A 14,077-nucleotide genomic window follows, 5' to 3' on the forward strand; every position below is an offset into this window, starting at 1 on the left:
CAAGCATGAAATGGGGTGATTTCCTGTACAAACTCCAAAGTCCATTATTTGGTTTTTGGTAGCTGTAGAGTTGCCAGGTTGCATGCAAGTCCGACAGAAAATTAAAAAGGATATGTGGAGCACAGATGGTGTAACATATGGGTGACTTAAAGTTTGAAGTGACTGATAAAAAACCAGCCTGTACAATAAATCAATGGAAAAAATTATGAGCCTTTTTCATGCACTGCCTTTTTATCACTTTGAATTCTGAATTGACGTTCATTCGTGGATATTGCAGAGCATGTGAGAATGTGATATCTGATACTAACACACATATCTGATACTGACATATACACACATATCTGTTCAGGGGCGTAGCTGGGGGGGGGGGGGTAGCTTAGGATGATTCCAAGGGCCCAGCACTGGGGGGGGCCCAAATAATTTTTTTATTTTTTTTTATTTTTTTTACTAGACATCACTCAGGTGTATGAGTGTGTGTGTGTGTGTGATATATAGAGAGAGGGGGGTGAGAGAGATGAGGAAGGGGCAAGAGAGAAAGAGAGCTGGGAGAGTGTGTGTGAGAGAGAGAGGGGGGGGGGGGGGGTTGATTACTCAGCCCTTGTGTGGGTGAATGTAACAAGTTCCTAACGTTTTCTTTCCCCTATTATTTCATGCACACTTTATTCATTGTTTTAGATTATTATTTTCTTTTAAGTTATTTTGTGCATCACTCTGTTTTGAATTTGATGCAAATTTGCAATGCATGAGGGTCATCCTTTTGTGTTAAATGGCTGCATAAAGCAAGCATTTGTTGACTCGCATGTTGATAAGAGTATTAAAACTTGGAACTTGAAAAAGATCTGTTTAAGGTAGAAAAAAAAAGAGAAAAAAAATGTGATTCAAACTGTCCAGGTCCGCTCCCACCACAGAGCTTGCTTTTTTGACCAGTTTGTTTATTTTGTGTGTGTTGGTGTTTCCCCCCCAGCATACCACAGCGAAGAAGAGGGCACCAGCAACCACAGACTGGTAGAACATCTGCAGCAGTTTGCTGCAGACATTAAAAGACCTGAGCCTTCTCAGGAAGAACAGTCTGCTCTGTCCCTTCCTGTAGGGCCTCGATGTTGTTCGTTCAGTCCAGTTTACTATCACTTGACCCAGGGTTGTTCCCAGCCTAGTGCGACTCAAGGTTCTTTGGTAGACTATTGCATTGGTCCATTCATTGAAGATGAACACAATGCGACATCCTTTACTAGGCTCACCCACCAACAGTGCAGGTGCTGAACTGCTGATCCGAATGTATAGGTAAAAACCATATTATGCGTTTTCATCAATAAATAAATGGCAAAAAAAAAATCTTGCGCGCTACCGCGCGATCGCATTCTTTGGGGGCCCACTAATACATTCTTTCATGGGGCCCAGAATCTACAGCTACGCCCCTGTATCTGTTACTGACATATACACACATATCTGTTACTGACATATACACACATATCTGTTACTGACATATACAGTACACACATATCTGTTACTGACATATACACGCATATCTGTTACTGACATATACACATATCTGTTACTGACATATACAGTACACACATATCTGTTACTGACATATACACACATATCTGTTACTGACATATACACACATATCTGTTACTGACATATACACACATATCTGTTACTGACATGTACACACATATCTGATACTAACACACATATATGTTACTGACATGTACACACATATCTGATACTGACATGTACACACGTTACTGACATGTACACACATAGGATATGTAGATATTTCAGAGTGAGAATGTGTATATATGTATATATTTTATATATATTGAGAATGTGATATCTGATTCTGACATATACACACATAGGATATGTAGATATTTTAGCAGTTTTATATTTTGTTGCAGTGCCGGGTGGGGGGGGGGGGGGGGGGGGGCTTGACAGAACTCGACTTTCAAGCTACTGTAATATAACAATTAGCGGCATACTCAAGAGTTGACCCACCCTTCCCCAGAGTATTTGAAGTATACCCACCCATACCGGATTACAATCACGATGATTACGATAGGTAGAGTAAACCCACTCAACGTCAGCTTGCTCAAACACCAGCACACCATAGTGACAATCAAAGCCACTTCATATGATTTCTCATGTTACATAAAGGCGACACAGACGGGTGTGAACGACTTGGATGATTCCATCCACCACACCGGGTCCTTCTCCAGGACTCGAACCTGTGACACTCCAGGTATTTCACTCCCAGGCACTTCCGAATATAGCGTTAGCATAAAGAATGCGCTCGCGTCTTCTAGTCTCTCTCTTTACGGCCAATGCAGGCTGTGGGTTTCTCTCTCTCTTAGCTTAATAGATGGCTTTAAAGAGCAGAGAGAGAGAGAGAGAGAAAGAGAGAGAGAGAGAGAGAGAGAGAGAGAGAGAGAGAGAGAGAGAGAGAGAGAGAGAGAGAGAGAGAGTTGAAATTTATTAGAAGGATAAACCCCTTGAGATATGCTATCTCGTTTTCGAGGGGGTCCTTAACATAGGATACAAAACATACAATACAATACAATACATAACAAAACAAAAAACAGGACAACAAATACACGTATACACTGACAGACGCCCTCTCCCAAGCTCACCCCCACAATCCACACTGATTCCTCCCAAGAGGATCACCAATATATATGTTCCCTTATAAAACACATACAAAATTATAATTTGATCTGTAAACAACATGTAAGCCCTAACACAGTAAATCAATAACAGGTGCAAGTAGTCTGTAGATGAGTGAACACAGATATCTTGAATAACCGGTAAGAAGTGAGAGATCTGAGTGAACTAGGCAGTTTGTTCCAATCAGCTGGTGCTTTATATTTAAAGGCAAGTCGACCGATAGCTTTGGTGGTTTGAGGTATAGTAAAGAAAGGAAGATCCGTGTGTCTTAAATTATAAGTTGAACTATATGGTGTTAAGAACTGCTTTAGATAGGGGGGATAATTAAAGTAAATACATTTGTAAACAAAAAGCAACCAATGAAAATGTCTTCTGAATTGGGGAGAAAGCCAGTTTAACGACTCAAACATAAGACAGTGATGGGTTCTATAAGGGCACCTCAATATAAATCTGCAAACACTATTATAAGTAACATTTAAAGGACGGAGATTTGTTAGTGTGGTGTTTTGATAGACTATGTCTGCGTAATCCACTATTGGAAGTACCAGCTGTATAATGATTATTTTCCTAACCTGAAGAGAAAAACAGTTAATAGAACGATACAATAATCTCAGGCTACAATTTGTTTTCTCTTTATCACAGCATCAATATGTGACTTGAAGGTGAGTTGAGAATCAAGCCAAAGACCCAGGTACTTATATTCATCGACATTGTCGAGAGGAGCATTGTTATGCTCGTCATTGACCTTCTTTAAGCTCGCTGTCGAGTCAATGCAACACAACAAGGAGACGGCAGTCAAAGTAGGTTTTATAAGAAATATTTAATAAAATAATTACCATGGATTGAAGAAATGAGGAAAACTAAAGTAACAACAAACAAGGACACAAAACTACACAGACAGGATCAGCACCAGACAAAGGGGAGAACAGGATACTTATACTGCCCTGTCAAGGCAGACCGCAGTAACTTCAAAAAAGTGAAACTGAGAAAAATGGCTTTAAAGTTTTTTGACTTGCCATCCAAAATGTGTTATAGGTAGATAGATGATAGTACCCAGATTTAACATGTATTAATGAAGTAATCTTTAGGCATACAAAAATATGACATAATTATTTTAATTAACCCCCAAAAAGCAGATACTGCACTCTGCTGCACAGTTCCCTTAAATAATTATACAGGCAAAGTGCAGTAACTTCAAATACAATGTTGTTTTCCCTCCAGCTTTCATAACTTAACCTAGCCATTTTATTTGGATCATCATCATTCCAATATATTCAGGTGTTAAATTTCATTTTCAAAATGGCTAGGTTAAGTTATGAAAGCTGGAGGGAAAACAACATTGTATTTGAAGTTACTGCACTTTGCCTGTAGCCTACATTACCTGTATAATTATTTAAGGGAACTGTGCAGTAAGTGGCACCTGCCAGTACCCTTTCAGCAAATCCAGCTTAGTTACGAAAGACGCGCTCCCCACCCTGTCGACACAGTCCTCCATTCTGGGCAATGGGAAACTATCCGGCCTAGTCACATTATTTACCCGGCGAAAATCAGTACAAAATCTATCTGTCTTATCTGATTTATCCACCAATAAGCATGGCAAGCTCCACGGGCTGAAACTGGGCTCAGCGATTTCCACCTCCTTCTGTAACCGTGCCCGCTTATGTGGATTCATGCGATACGCGTGCTGCTTAATGGGCAATGCCTCCCCCACATCGATGTCATGATGCAATACATTCGTGCGCGAAGGGATATCGGAGAAAAGCTCACCATGAGTCCTTATCATCTTGCGTCCCTCCACGACCGCCTTAGACGGAATAATTACGTCATCTTCCAGTCCACCAGCGCCCTCTGAAAAAATAAGACTGTCATTACTCACATCAACACTAGATGGGGCCAACACACAAGCCGACGCCGGCACAGCGGGCACAATAGTACTGTCAACAGGACCCACTAGAGGATCCCTTGTATAAAATGGCTTAATCATATTAATATGACACAAGCGGGTCTTCCGGCCACGATCCGGTGTCTCAATTAGGTAATTCAGTTCCCCTACTTTTTCCCTAACCCGATACGGCCCACTAAACCGAGCCTGTAGGCTGGATCCTGTTATCGGAAGTAATACCAAGACCCTCTCCCCTGGCACAAACGTCCTATCCCGAGCCTTCCTATCATACAAGCCCTTCATCCGTTTTTGTGTGTCAATCAGATTTGTTCTCGCCAGATCACATGCACTCTTCAGCTTTTCCCTAAAGCCACAGACGTAGTCTAATAGGTTCTTCGGCTCACTCTCCCCCAACCATTTCTCGCTCAACAACCTGAGCGGCCCCCTAACTGAATGCGCAAATACCAACTCTGCAGGGCTAAAACCCAAAGATTCCTGCACCACTTCCCTTGCGGCAAACAACATCAAATGAACCCCCTCATCCCAATCATCCTCCGTGTCACGACAGAACGCCCGAAGCATAGTCTTTAACGTGGAGTGAAACCTTTCTAACGCCCCCTGTGACTCCGGGTGGTATGGACTAGAGAAACTATGTGATATATCCAGCTGTTTCAAAACCTGCGAGAAGATACGAGATAAGAAATTCGTACCTTGATCGGATTGGACCACGCGAGGTAAACCAAACACAGAGAAGAACCTCACCAAGGCCTGTGACACTGTCTTGGCCATTATCCGTTTCAACGGAATCGCTTCGGGAAAGCGTGTGTTGGCACACATAATGGTCAAAAGAAAACTATTACCTGCTTTAGTTCTAGGGAGCGGACCCACACAATCAATAATAACCCTCTCAAAGGGTTCCCCCACTGCCGGGATAGGGTAGAGCGGCGCCAGTGGAATGACGTCATTAGGTTTCCCCACCACCTGACACGTGGAACACCCCCTGCAGTGCTGCACCACATCCCGTTTCAACCCTGGCCAAAAAATATTATGCAGCACTATCAAATGTTTTGTTGACCCCCAGATGTCCTGCGAGCCTATGATCGTGAGCCAAACAAAGAATATCATGACGGTACTTAAAAGGAACCACAACCTGCGTCACCACATTCCAATCATTCTCCAATGACGGATCGAGGTCAGGAGACCATTTACGCAGCAACACCCCGTCTCTCAGGATATAACAACTCTTAAGACCCTTACTCTCTCTCTCCCCCACAGTGGACACAAAAAGACCTGACAGGCTTGAATCCCTAACCTGTTCCGCGATAAGTTCCTCGCGAGCGAAAGAAAACCCAGCTGTGCTACTGGCAGCCTCAGCCGAGGAAATAATGGGCAGCAACAAACCGAGACCGGCTGAAATAGATGAAACAACATTATCAGACTCAACATGGTCAATTGTAGGAGCAAGCTGATACGATGACAACGAGCCAGGTTGCCCCGGGAGCGCCCCCTCCCTCTCAGGCTCCCGTGGAACCACAACCCGGAGATCATCCCCAAGTGGGCCACTAAGCTCAGGCACCCCGTCGTCAGCCGCTACGATGGTGTCGAACAAGTCCACATCGCACTTTTCCTCTGCCCGATCTTTAACAACCATGGCCTGCGTTACTGCACATGAGGAGAACACCCTCGAATACGCCTCTGCCAGGGCGTCTACCGCACCAGACTGTGCTGGCACACAAGTCACATCTGCCTTCACGAGGACCCTACCCCCTGCCAAATCGTTCCTGAGAATTAGTGACACCCCCGCGACTAGAAAGCAACTTTCTACCCCAATTACCACTGGGCCCGACACCAACTCAGATGTCAGGTGGACAGTGTGAAGCGGGACTTTCATCACATGCATCCCAAAATACCTAACCGTTATCCCAGCATCCACCTCTGAACCACTGTCGAAGGGCAACACATCTCTCCGAATAAACGACTGGGATGCAGCTGTGTCCCTTAATATGGTCACAGGAACCCTCACCCCATCGCTAGATAAAGATACAAACCCCCCGCTGATAAACGGTAGGTACGTTTTAATATCCTCACCCCTTTTGTCGTACTCAACCGATGTGTGTGTGGGTGCCATCACCAACGAAATCTGCTTACTGGGGCGAGTAAGGGCAAAACAGTTCTCCTTTATATGGCCTCTTTTGCCACAGTTAAAACACTTGCGTGTTTCAGACCTCACGCCCCGCTCAACCACCTCGCCCCCACTGATACCACCAGGGCCGCAGTCTTGTCGCCAAAACCCCACCTCGGCCTACTCTCCACACTGCGCACAGGGTAACTTGGCCTGTCAAAGAGTGTCTTGTGCGTTAGTACAAACTCGTCCGCCAGGCCGCAGCCACCGAACACTCGGTTACTTTATGCTCAATCATGTACATAGCAACATTGTCGGGCAAAAAATATGACTTGAACTCCTCAAGGAGCACGAGTTCCCACATCTTACGTAGGGTGTCCACTTTCTCCGACGCGCACCACCGATCAAACAATAGCTCTTTCTCATATGCAAACTCCACATAGGTCTGCAAGCTGTTTTTCCTCAGAGCACGGAACTGCTGCCTGTATGCCTCAGGCACCAGCTCATATGCCCTGAGAATCGCAGCCTTGACCATAGCGTAGTCCTGGGTGTTTGGGCACAGCGACGCATACACATGTTGTGCTTTACCCGTAAGGACGCTCTGGAGCAGCAACGTCCAGTGTTCGACCGGCCACCTCAGTGTCGTGGCTACATTTTCGAACATGGAAAAATACTTATCCACATCCTTTTCTAAAAACTGTGGTATGAGACGTAGATATTTAGTTACATCGAACCTATCCTCAGGGTGTGCCGCCCGCGCCTCTACCCCAAGCCTCCTGAGTTCGAGCTTGTGCGTGCGAGTGTGCTCCGCTTCGGCTTGGTCACGGTCAACACGCTCCAACTCATGCGCGCGAGTCCGTTCCGCCTCCGCGCGCACACCTTCCGCCTCTGCATGCTTTAGCTGTTCAAACTTAAACTCCAGGCGACGGAAGGCACCATAAACTAGACATGACGAATCACATTAGGAGCCCCTGAACCGGGCACAAACATAGACCCACACATAACAAGCATCATCTAAAAACTTCATCGACAACTGATTTGATATTTGCACCAGATTTGATCTAGTACCAAACAGCATACTATAGGACTTCTTAGAGAGAGAAGTAGTATCCGCATCCTGTCTCATTATGCAAAACACGCCCATTTTAGTTTGATTGATTGAAGCCACGCCCCATTTGAGATGATGTATGACCCTAAGCCCCGCCCCTTTTTATGATTGGCTGAGGGGCTCAAGGAGGCGGGACTTCCGGTTTCAGAAGGAGGGACTTCCGGTTTAGGAGGGGGCGGGGCTATAGGGGGAGGGACATCCGGAGGCGGGATTTTCCGAATAAATCAGCCGAAAACTTCTGTCAGACCATATATGGATTTATGATTTATGACCCTGTGTGGGTGTGTGTGTGTGTGTATGTGTGTGTGTGTGTCTGTGTGTGTGTCTGTGTGTGTGTGGGAATATTTTTAAGAAAAATACAATGTGTCTATAAAGTGGTTTCTTGGATAAAGCCAAATGCAAGAGAGTGTTTAGACACTTCTCCTTAAAATTTATTTTGTATGGATTATAATGTATGTGTAGATAAAGAGAAAATGTATGTATCATAGAAACCTATGTGATTCCCCTCTGAAGGCTGTCAAAGTGCACCATCTCAGTATGCAGGATATCTCTCTGTCAGTCTGCAGCCCCATGATGTTTTCAGCACAGGAGGCGGTACAAATGGATGAGGATAGCAAATCAGGGAAGTCTAAAGCTTCTGTCATTACCAGGGTAAGTATTGATTTACGACCTTGTATGTGTGGGTGTGTGTGTGGGTGTGTGTGTGTGTGTGTGTGTGTGTGTGTGTAGGTGTGTGTGTGTGTGTGTGTGTGTGTGTGTGTGTGTGTGTGTGTGTGTGTGTGTGTGTGTGTGTGTGTGTGTGTGTGTGTGTGTGTGTGTGTGTGTGTGTGTGTGTGTGTGTGTGTGTATGTGTGTGTGTGTGTCTGTGTGTACCTATCTTCTTGGAGAATGTCACAATCTTTAGACAATTATACTGCACATATCTTTTATGTATTATATTGTATATGTGTAGATAAAGAGAAAATGTATCATAGAAACCTGTTTGTGTTTCCGATCTTGGCTGTCAAAGTGAACCATCACAGTATGCTGGATGTCTCTCTGCCAATCTGAAACCCATGATGTTTTTACAGCAGAGACCTATGGTTTGAATGTAGCGTTAATATGGCCCAGTGATCAGAACGAGGGGGAGTTGTTAAAGTCAGTCATAGGTGTGACCTATGCACATTCAGATAGCGAGGCTTACGAATAACAGACTGTTATTGTCTTAGTTTTAAAAGTGTAAGTAGATGACCACTAACTGAACGGTTTGAGGGGGCCTTCAGAAGGAAGGGGTGTAAGTTCCATTTTCTGCAGAACGTGTCAGAAAACTACTGTCACTGCCCCTATAAGTGACATAATAAGTGAATGATTTATGGCCCTAAGCTGTGTGTGTGTGTGTGTGTGTGTGTGTGTGTGTGTGTGTGTGTGTGTGTGTGTGTGTGTGTGTGTGTGTGTGTGTGTGTGTGTGTGTGTGTGTGTGTGTGTGTGTGTGTGTGTGTGTGTGTGATTATTTTTTAAGAAAATTACAAATGTAATGTGTCTATATTTTAGTTTCATGGAGAATGCCCCCATGGAAGAGTGTGTTTAAGCAATTCTCCTTCACATTTCTTTGTGGATTATATTGTATTATATATACTTGTTTTTTATATGTGTAAATAAAAGAAAATACAATGTAAAGTGAATAATAGGCTGATTTGTTTGAAAAATAATGATAAGTTGTAGACAGGGATTATAAGTAACCACACTAAGTATGTATGTATGTATGTATGTATGTATGTATGTATGTATGTATGTATGTATGTATGTATGTATGTATGTATGTATGTATGTATGTATGTATGTATGTATGTATGTATGTATGTATGTATGTATGTATGTATTTATGTATGTCAGCTCTGCTGACCCGGGGGTTAGCCATTTGGGGGGCAAGGGTTGTGTTTAAGTTATATGCATGGAGGCTAAGTTATGTTCTGCTAAATGGATGCGTCTCGGGGGTGGGGGTGAGGGGCTGATTGCAACCACCCCCTAGGTGTTGTAGTAATTAGGTTTCGGTGAAGCCTTTTATTTAAAATAGATTATTTAAAAAAAGGTTGCATTACCATGTTTTGTATTATTGTTCACATTAAATTATTACAGTTAAAGATATGAATAGGTATAAAAAGTTATACGTGATAGTTAGAGTTGTGCTGAAAATATAATGTTCAGAAAATATGTGTCTGTGTGGGTGTGTGTGTGTGTGTGTGTGTGTGTGTGTGTGGGTGTGTGAATTGGGCCCCCTTAGGTGTTAAAACACCACATGATGGTTAGCAGTTTAGGGGGAGGGAAGGCCTGCATACGACCCTGTAGAGTTACAGCAGAAATCTGACATATTTTACAGGCATCGTTCAAATACATATGGTTTATATTTTTGTAACATGTACATGTACAAGTATTGTATTCTAGAACCATATACTCATAGCATATTTTTAGTTCACACAATGGAAGGGGTCACATAACATAATTCTGTATAAAAGGATGCTATACATTTATGATGAACATTGTTTATAGCTGTTTATCTGTAACATAATCTGACCATTGCCTAACTAACCTTACAGTCAGGCATTTATCCTAATAAACTAACCTGCACTGTAACACGCAACACTTGGATGAATATTGTTACTCAGGTGATAGAGTTGTACCCTCCCTGGGCCCCGTTCCCCGTACCTGGATAACTGAGTTAGCCGGATAACTTTCGGTGAAGCCTGACTTAAGCCGGACTTTCCGGTTCCCCGTACCTGGATTGTCCAAATCACCATGACAACAGATCCAAAAGTTTGAGCCTGGTCGAAAGCAGGGTTTAAGTTCAAGTTAGCCGGATGAACCATCGCCACGCCCCCGCAAAGAAGTGACAGCCCGTTTCCTGAAATTATTCCCACAGTCTACGATCTGCATTATACCATTCTGAATTAAGTTTTTGTGCTCCATTCTTCCAGAGGGGGCTTTTGAAATGTAAAATAGACCCAAAATGCTTATACTAAATTCACTTTGTCCTAAATAATGCACGTTATATATACCGTGGCGCTCGCTCGGTGCGATGTACACATTATGTGGTTATTTTAATTGTAACTGGGATTAAGATGTCTGATGAGATGCGCTGTTTGACGGATTTGAGAAATTGAATGAGCCGTTGACGTCACATTAATGAATGAGGATAAAGAGATAAAACGTCATTCAAAACAAAGAATATTCTAAACACGGGTCTCTCATTCATTAATGTATAAACAATGAATTTATCCCATCTGGTACAGTGGCGCAGCGGTAGTGCTCAATCCTGGCAACCCAGCGACCGGTGTTCGAAACCCTGTGTTTCCAATATAATTTTTTGGAATATAATATTAATGATTATACGCCAAAGTAGCCTAGTTCTAAGTTAAAATATTATAAATCTACATGCATTGAGGATGTCATTCCTTATATAGCTCTCAACGTGCACCAAATTGAATTATTCCTACATCGCAAAAAGAAAGGGAAGACTAGGTTTCGAACCCCGGTTGTCTGCGTGAAAGTCAAACGAAGAACCCGTTACAACACAGTGGAGATAAGTAAAAGATCGACCATACATCAATCAATGGGAAGAGAGCCGTATCGTTATCCTGTATAACAGTTTAACTAATTATTTTCGCTAGCAAGATCTCATTTGATTATTCAATCCAGCAGGCAAGTTTAAAGAAATATAATCTGATTGATTGAGGTAATGAGGGACTTAAAATTAGCCTATAGATAACGCATTTAACTTGTCGGCGAGGCGATTGAGCCGTACTGCAATATGTTAATAAAGTTTTAAATCAATTAATCAATCAATGCCGCTAGAGAATCAGGATCTCTGCCATCGATACGTGCTGGCTTTTCAACTGGAGCGGCCGCGCGCACTTATCCTGGGTCTCAAGTCTGGCTTGAGTTAACAAGACTGAATCCACCTTCGAGGAACAGGAAAATCCCGGCTTCAAACATTGGGTTAACTGAATCTGGATAATGACATCTTGATCGACTTAGTTGAACCAGGTACGGGGAATAGGGCCCAGATCACCTATCGTACAGAACTTGTAAGTCGCTTTGGATAAAAGCGTCAGATAAATGACTAAATGTAAATGTAAATGATGTCCAAGGGGTGGGGTGTCTGTATACTGACAGTTAGGGACACGGTGCAGACCATGCAATAGAGATAGCTGTAGTTATTATTTCTTAATACACATAATAATAATAATAATAATAATAATAATAATAATAATAATAATAATAATAATAATAATAATAATAATAATAATAATAATAATAATAATAATAATAATAATAATAATAATAATAATAATAATAATAATAATAATAATAATAATACGTGTAAAACGAATACATTGTATTAAGATATATTAGAGTCTTTTGACAAGGTTAAGAGGATACAGATCAGCGAAATACTTTAGTCTTGTTTACATCAGAGTCAAGTTTCAAGTTTCTTTAATAGTTGTCATACAGAAGTACAGAATACTTTCATACAAAATGCTTCTTACTGTTACGCTCCAGAGACTGTGCTAGACAAGATAGTATCAAATAACATAATATTGCATGTAATTTAGAAGAAGAAAATGAGGTCACAGTGTTCGGTATAGACATATGTACAATGTTCTGAGTTACCATATAATATACAATACTATGCAGTGTACTAATGTACAGTACTATCTAGTGCAAAGCAGAAATGGGATGAGGTACAATTTAGGTACAATTTACAGTAAGGTGTACGAGTTGTAGTGCAATCCTTCATCAATAAATATAAAGTGTGGGGAGTGGGTGAGTCCCCTCATTTTCAATTCATCAGGACATATATGACATACAGGACAACAGATAGACAGTACAGCTACATCCATACATTTATGACATACCATATTTACAAATACACCACTGTTTGTGATACAAAACAACAAAAAAGAGTCCAGAAAATATGTATGTGTGTGTGTGTGTGTCTATGTGTGTGTCTGTCCAAGCTGTTTTAACTGTTTCAAAAGGGTATTTCATGTGTCTTAAATTCATAAATAAAGATTTATTTCTGGATATAGATCACATCAAAACACTCTATATGCTAAAGTTAACTAGCTATCCATGACTGACCCTAGACTGTTTCAATGGTACACCTTCATTTATAAAACATTTATATAGGTCAACTACCCTTTTTTTTACCAAGGTTCATACCTCACCATTACATCAAACCCAGTTTACAGATTACGATCCCAAGCAGTACCCCAGAAAATAGCACAGAGTTTGGGGAAAGGGCCTTCAAGTTCTCTGCTAGCTATGCCTGTAAAGGACTTTAAAAGAAAAACTTTGAATATGCATCCCTTCACCACCATATCTGATTTTAAAGTTCAAATTAAGGGTATTTAAAGAATGAGAAGGGCTAATGTCCCTGCATCACTGCATAACGTGGTGTTATATTTTATATTTTTGACCTGACCATCTCTCCCATACCAACCTCCTGCAAATCATTACCTTCCATCCTTTTTTTACCCCCCAAAACCCATTCAATATAGTTTGCTGTATCTCAAACGTAACCACTGGGGCCCACTTTGCCTTTTTTATGTATCAGTCTGCTTTTTGTGTATTTTTAGGTGTTTGTTTATGTTTTAGCTGTCATTTGGACCAGGTCTAGCTCGGAAAAAAGGGGTCATTGATCTCAAATGACTACCTGGTAAAAGGTATAGCAACTTTCATGCAATAATTGCAACTCTAATGTGCTACACACAAGTAAAACAGACATAATATTTGCAAACACTATAGTTCTAAACAGTGCAAGGCATAAAATCTATTATTTTTGTATCTACTATAGACAATTTGCAGTTATATCATTGTCACCTGAAAACATGTTTGCAGGATATTTAGCAGAAACTACATTGGTACATGTAAAAAACATGAGTTTCAAGTTTCTTTAATAGTTGTCATACAGAATACTTTTATACAAAATGCTTCTTTCTGTTACGCTCCAGAGACTGTGCTAGACAAGAGATAGTATGAAATAAAATAGTATAGCATGTAAAATAGAAGTAAAACTAGAAGTCACGTAGACACAGTGTTTAGTATATACATATGTACAATGTTCGATGCAGAATAGAAGTAACTGAGTTACCATACAATATACTATGCAATACTAATATATACAATACTATATACTGTAAAACAGAAATGGGATGAGATACAATTTAGGCACAATTTACAGTAAAGTGTACTGAGGTATGGGTGTAGTGCAAATCCTTTACCAATAAATATAAAGTGTGTTTAGTTGTTCTAAAGTGTGGAG

The sequence above is a fragment of the Notolepis coatsorum genome (genome assembly GCF_963971535.1).
Source record: "Notolepis coatsorum genome assembly, chromosome: 4".
NCBI lineage: Eukaryota > Metazoa > Chordata > Actinopteri > Aulopiformes > Paralepididae > Notolepis > Notolepis coatsorum.